Below are 7108 nucleotides of genomic sequence, written 5' to 3' on the forward strand. Positions count from 1 at the left end.
GTGCTGTGAAAAATGGACACCTTGTTATGTGCAGACACTGTTTAGGTGTTAAAATCAATTCTTTAAGATTTTAGGGGGGTTGTAGAATTCCCCAAGTCCCAGTTTAACCAGCTGCTGGAGCCAAAGCAAACACACAAACTGAGAGTCAGAAATAAGATGGAAATGGGATTCACTGTTGTTCCTATGGTGGCATCACTCAATGCTGTGAAAAATGTACCTCTTGTTATGTGCAGACACTGTTCAGGTGTCAAAAACAGTTCTTCAGGGGCCTGGGGAGGTGTGGAACTCCCAAAATCCCAGTTTAACCAGCCCCTGGGGGAGCTCCTGTGCGACCTGGATGGTGAAAGCATCAGGGGCATCACTTGGACCCCATCCCTGTGTCCCTGCAGGACACTGCCAAAACTTTGGAAGCCAGACTGGGGGCTGGCAATGTCCCAAAGCCACAGTGCTATTCTGGGGCACTGTTGCTATTGCAGTCACACCCAGGGCCACTGCAAGGTCTCCACCAGCACCATGGTGGTGCCTCTGGAAGCAGAGAACAGCCCAGTTTTTCCAAGCAAAGGGGTGGAGAGAGCTGGAAGAAAATCCAGGGTAAAGCCAACTGAGGGAGTGGGAGGGCAGATGGTGCCAGGAGAACACAGAGGGGAGGTGTTAAAACATTTCCCAGGGACATAAAAAAAAGGAGAGGGGAGGGAGGGAGGGGAGGGGGGTGAATCTCGCAGCAGAAACTGGGCCAGGCGGGTGTCACAAGGGGGATCGGGGAGTTAACGGAGCCTGGGAGTTTGGAGAAAGGAAAACCTTCACCCACTTGGAGCTTGGCAGCCAACAGGGTGTGTTTGTGCCAGACCTTGGCAGTGGGTTGTGCAAGGCCAGTCCTTTTTGTGTAACTGGAGTCGCACAAAGCGTGTTTTCAACCCGTGATGGAGCGAGCGCCAGATCCAGGGACGTTTAAATGTCAGCTCTCCCCACTTTCTTCCCTTTTTTGTTTTCCCTGTCTGGAGGGTGGCTGTGACCTCAGATCTCCTCCCTGGTGCAGAGGGGAAGCTCTGTTTCAGTTCAGGGTGGTCAGGGGGAGTTCAGGAGGGGAACAAAGAGGCCGTGGGACAAGCTGAGGAGGTTCCAGGCGTGGATGGTGCTCCCCGTCTCCCTGAGTCATGCAGATGGGGCACAGAGGGCAGGAGGGCCAGCCTGGCTCCTGACAACACCAGGCTGACCTGAGCACATCCTCTCCTCCTTCCTTGGAGGGTCAGGGAAGGCTGAATTGCTTCATTTGGATATGCAATGACAACAAGGTTTGGCGAAGGAGAATGGGGAAATTGGGGGATTCAGAAATACCAGGACAAAAAAGGAAGACCCCAGTGGGACATTTTGGAAAAACACCTGAGGCCTGTTGCAGGCAGCTGCTCCGTTCACCCCTTGCCAAAACACAGCTGGGTTTGTAGCTGTTCTGGGAGGCTCCAGACAGCAGGACAGAGCTCCTCAGGTCATTCCCACGGCAGAATGGCCAAGTTAGGAAGGATTGGAAGAGCCCAAATCCACCAAGTTTGGCTGAAATACCAGGGGGATCCACGCTGGCTTCAAGGCCAGGTCGGATGGAGCTTGGAGCAACCTCATCTAGTGCTTGGCAACGCTGCCCATGGAGGGGGGAATGGAACCAGATGGCGTCTAAGGCCCCTTCCAACCCAAACCATTCCATGATTCCATGTTGCTGTGACTTCCACAGCAGCTGTGACAGCCACCAGGAGCTTTGATATCAATATTGAGTCCTTTGGAGCCTCAGCCAAAGTTATTTTGTCACATTCCCTTAAACTCCAAGGTCCTAAAGGGTGTTCCAGTCCCTATTTCCAGTCTCATGAGCTCAGAGATATCAACCAGCACCATCACACCTGGAGTCAACTCCCCGTAATTCCCAACCCCACCAAAGTCCTGATGGAAGGGCCAGGCCCAGCCCAGCTCCCCAGACAGGGCCCAAGCCCAGCCCAGACGCCATCTGTGCCATCAGGGCATCCATCAGACATGGCTTGGGCACACCCCAAACAGCATCACCCTGCCCAGGGCCCTCACATGAGGGATGGAACCGCCCTGCTTGGAGAGGGAAGAGCTGGAGAGTCAGGGGGGTGAATCATCCTTCTTGCATCCAGGGCCAAGGCTTGTTGTTCTGGATCCTGGCATTTTCCCTCTTTTCTCCGCTCCCAAATCACCATCCCACAGCTTTGCAGGCCTCGGTCCTACAAGGAAAGGTCCCATGGGATGGTTTAAACCAGTGGATCCTAGTGATTTCCCTCTTTTCTCCCCCCCCAAATCATCATCCCACAACTTTGCAGGCCTCAGTCCTACAAGGAAAGATCCCATGGGATGGTTTAAACCAGTGGATCCTGGTGATTTCCGTCTTTTCTCCCCCCCCACATCACCATCCCACAACTTTGCAGGCCTTGGTCCTACAAGGAAAGATCCCATGGGATGGTTCAAACCAGAACAACAAGCCTGGAGACCTGCAGGGTCTGAGAGGATGGTTGGGAGGGGGAAGAAGAGGCGAGACAGAAACCCCAGTGCCCTCTTGGAATTCCCCCCAAATATTTAACCCCAGTCCTCCACGAGGAGGACACCGCTGGCTACGACTCTACTTGGGGAGAAGTAACACCACTTGGTTGATAATTCCCGTTGTTTTTTTCCACTGGAAGTGGGAATTTCCCCTCGTTCCAGGCCCAGCCCTCCTGATCCTCTTTCATAACATGAGCAGTCAACGTGAGGACACCGGAATGGGACCATCCCCTCCACCACGAGACCTCACAGGTCCTGACAGGAGAGGCTCTGATGTCTCTTGGGAAATCTTGGCCTGTGAGAGGCGTCTCAACCCCGCCAGGAAAAATATTTACAACAACACCACCAAGAACCTCGTGAAGGAAGATTTTGGGCAACCTTTTGAGGAAGAAGAGTGGGTGACAGCTGTTGTGTTTGTCTTCACAACCGTCTCAGTGATCACTGGGGGTGGGGAGGGGGGGTTGTGTTTGTTTTGTGGGTGTTTTTAGAATAAATTTGAAGATCCTGGAGCTGCAGGGTGGTGGAGAGAGCAGGCATTTGAACCTGCCAGGCCAGTGATACGTGAAAATCATCTTTGGCACAGCTGTGGTGGCATCAGGCTTTGTGAGAGCTCTCCATGGAGCCTCCAAGACAACCCTGAGTCTTCTCATCTGTTTTGCTTTCATCAGAACCACAATTTTCCAGGTCTACCCATTTTTATGTGCTTTGGGTTCTGGACTCGTCTCTCCCACAATGGGCCTGAAAATGATCCTCAGCACTGACACCCAAGAGCTGAAATTCCCAAGGGTGAGGGAAAGCTGAGAAGAAAATGAGATAAATAAATTTTTCTCCCTGTGGAAAAGGTGTGAGGAGCTCCTTGGACAACATTTTTACTCTTCACAGAATCACAGAATGGTTTGGGTTGGAAGGGTTCCTAAGGATTGTGGAATTCCAACCTGCCTCCCACAGGCAGGGACACCTTCCACTATCCCAGGGTGCTCCAACCTGGCCTTAAACACTTCCAGGGATGGAGCAGCCACAGCTTCTCTGGGATTTCTATTCCAGCACCTAACCAACCTCCCAAGGAGGAATTTCTTCCCGATATCTCTTCTAATCCCACTCTTTTTCAGTTTTAATCCATTCTCTGTTATCCTATCACTACTATTAATTCATTTTAGCTTCTCTGCATCTGTTTTTTTGTTTTTTTTTTTTCCACAAGAGGGTCCCAACTGAGAGTGGGAAAACCCAACGAGAGCGGGAAAAACTCGTGGGAAGATCGGGATGCTCCTATTTCTTTCCTGCCCTGCTCCTGCTGACCCAGCCAGGCATGGTGAGAACAAGAGCTTGGGCCAGCCCTTGTTACGTCTCGAAACTGGTCCCACCTCGTGTAATAGCCCTGCTGAAACCTCCAGCAGTGCCCAGGCAGGGCCAGGAGAGCAGGGCCTGTCCCCTGGGAGAGCCCACGCTGGCTCAGGGGCAGGAGTAAGGAAACATCCTTGGCTGAAATGATTCCAGGAGCAAGGAAACATCCTTGGCTGAAACCATTCCAGGAGCAAGGAAACATCCTTGACTGAAACCATTCCAAGAGCAGGGAAACATCCTGGCTGAAACCATCCCAGGAGCAGGGAAACATCCTTGGTTGAAACCATTCCAGGAGCAGGAAAACATCCTGGCTGAAACCATCCCAGGAGCAGGGAAACATCCTTGGTTGAAACCATCCCAGGAGCAGGGAAACAACCTGGCTGAAATCATCCCAGGCTGATGGGTGTGTTCTCCAGGGCCCAGGAACAAACAGAGCCCTATCTGAGATCACAATCAAATCCCTCGCTGAGAGGGCATCTGGACATTTTCCCAGCAGGATTGGCCAGAAATTCCTGGCTGTGTGTTGTTTGGGGGTTTTTTTGTTGTTGTGGGTTTTTTTGTTGTTTATTTTTTTAAATTATTGTTGCTTTGGAAGATCAGGGAATGGTTTGGTTGGGGTTCATCGGTGCTGGTGGGAAGGTGGAAGGTGGGAAAGGCTTTGTTCCACCTCAGGAGCATCTCTGCAAACTCCAGCTGGGTTTGGATTCTCCCACCCCATTCCCAGCCACTCGTGGGGTATGGTGAGAGCAGCTCCACCAGCAGAGCATCCCCCCCGATCCCAAAAATCACAAACAAGGGCTTGTAAAGCTCCTGGATGGCAGCCATGGGAACCCAAAGCCACCTACACCAACCCAGGGATTCAAATAGGAAGGTGGAAAAGCCATCCTGGGTTTTCAGGCACCCCAAGGAAAGGGTGTGGGAGGAATGACTCATCCCATCTCCATTTTGGACATGTCGAACCAGGCTTTGACTCACCCCCAACTTTTTAAACCATCAGAAAAGGGACAACCACGTCTTGGAGGGACTTTAGGATGTTTCAGCAAAGGTTTGCAGAGTCTTAAAATTCCTGGGTTTTAAGCCTGAGTGAGGAGTGTCCAAAGTCACAGGCCTGGGAGAGTGGTGGCCTTGGCTCCTCAGCCTCCCTCCAGCTTTGCTTTGCAATCCAACTGCTGCTTGAAGAAGAAAACAGGGTCTCTGGTGGAAAAAGAGGTCCATGAAGCTTTTATTCCTCTGCAAGCAAGGCCCAGAGGTGTCCTCTCCTCTCATTTCAGGGCTGCAAACAGTGTTTGGCATCAGGGCCCGATTTTGCTCACAGTCACCCTCTCCTGCCTCCCCACATGGAAGAAAACTCACTTTTGTAGGGAGATGGGGTGAAGAAAGTGCCAACAGAAAGGAATTTGGGATGGGCTCGGCACCAGGACACCAAAAGCTCATCCCGTGTTCTCCAGGCACAGCTTTCATGGCAGACATGGGAGGTCTCTCTTCTCAACATCCACAGCACCAAGAATTGCCTCTGGTGTCACTTCCACAGCCAAAACCCAGCCATGACATCTCTGGTGCCCTCATCCTGATAATGAGATGAGTCCCGACCACCCACTCTGATGCACCTCATTCCCCTGTGGAAGGAGGAGGGTTCGGGGCCATCCAAACGTCCCCTGCATGGGCTGGAGTCAGGTATTGCTTCCTTGGTGTTCCTCCTGCCACCTGTAGCACCCAGTGGGATCCTGGCCAGACTCACAGAGAGCTCTGACACAAAAAAGAGCTGTGAAGCCACTTCCACACCAATAAATAAGTCAAAGACTCGGCATGTTCCCGTCTCAGCACTCTCCCATGCCGAGAAACTCTTCCCAATCCATGCCCAGGAGCAGCCTCTGGACCATTTGGGTGTGACCACCCTGTTTTGGGGATGGAAAGGGTGTCACAAGCAGCTCACACCACGTGTCCTCACGGCTGGGGGACACCCTCTGCCCTGTTTTCCCTGTGTGGGTGGAGCCTTTCCCTGTAGGATTTCACCTCAGGATCTTGGTTTCACCCTTTTGCTTCTTCCCATTCCTGTGGGGCAGAATTTAGGGAGGAGGATTTGGGGTGGAGGTGCTGCTGTGATAGTCCCCAGCCCAGCTCCCTCTTGCTCCAGAGAAGAGGAAGGACCAGTTCAGGAATGCCTGGGAGATGCTGAGCAATCCCTCCTGCCGGTTTCCTTGGAAGCAGGGCAGCATCTCCAGGGAGCTCTGCCACCAAACCTTGGTGACTGTGGGTATTTTGGGAAATGAAATATGGTCAGGCACAGAAAATCACCCAGCTCTGCTCCCCCTGAGCCCTTCAGCCCCACAGCAGCAGCAAACCTTGGGAAGAGCATCTGAATCCAGACACATCTACCCCAGGAGTGAGGACCACGTGCCAAGAGAAAGCTTTGAACCCCTCCAAGCACAGGGAAAAAAGCAGTTTTTAAACTGAAAGGGGAGAGGTTTGGATTAGATATTAGGAAAGAATTCTTCCCCGGGAGGGTGAGGAGGCCCTGGAATGGAATTCCCAGAGAAGCTGTGGCTGCCCCATCCCTGGAAGTGTCCAAGGCCAGGTTGGAGTAACCTGGTCTATGGAAGGTGTCCCTGCCCATGGCAGGGGGTTGGAATGAGATGATCTTTAAGGTCCCTTCCAACCCAAACCTTTCTATGATTCTGCAAGGTTTTTTTCCTGTGAAAATGGAGCAAAAGCACCACCTTCTTTCTCATCCCTGCTGACTTCCAGCTGGGAGCTTGGGATGAGCAGACAAGCCAGTTCTCCAGCTTTTTCTGGGTGGAGCTCATTCCCAACCTCCTCCCTGCTCTCCTGTCTGCTGGGCTCAGCCCTCCTTCTCTCCCATGCCAGTGCTGGGGAGGGGGCATCTGCCTACTGAAGGGGGAGACAGGCCAGTGGGACCTTCCTGCTCCCTTCCAGAGCTTTCTGAGGGCACAGGGCTCTGCACCTCAGACAGGCAGGAAGGGACCTGGGAGTTTGGATTGACGGGAAGCTGAACAGGAGCCAGAGTGTGCCCAGGTGGCCAAGAAGGCCAATGGATCCTGGCCTGGATCAGGAACAGTGCGGCAGCAGGAGCAGAGAAGGGATTCTGCCCCTGTGAGGCCTCACCTCGAGTGCTGTGTCCAGCTCTGGGCCCTCAGTTCAGGAAGGATATTGAGGTCCTGGAGCAGGTCCAGAGGAGAGCAATGAGGCTGGTGAAGGGACTGGAGCA

Source organism: Corapipo altera, unplaced genomic scaffold (genome assembly GCF_003945725.1).
Source record: "Corapipo altera isolate COAL_440 unplaced genomic scaffold, ASM394572v1 206, whole genome shotgun sequence".
NCBI lineage: Eukaryota > Metazoa > Chordata > Aves > Passeriformes > Pipridae > Corapipo > Corapipo altera.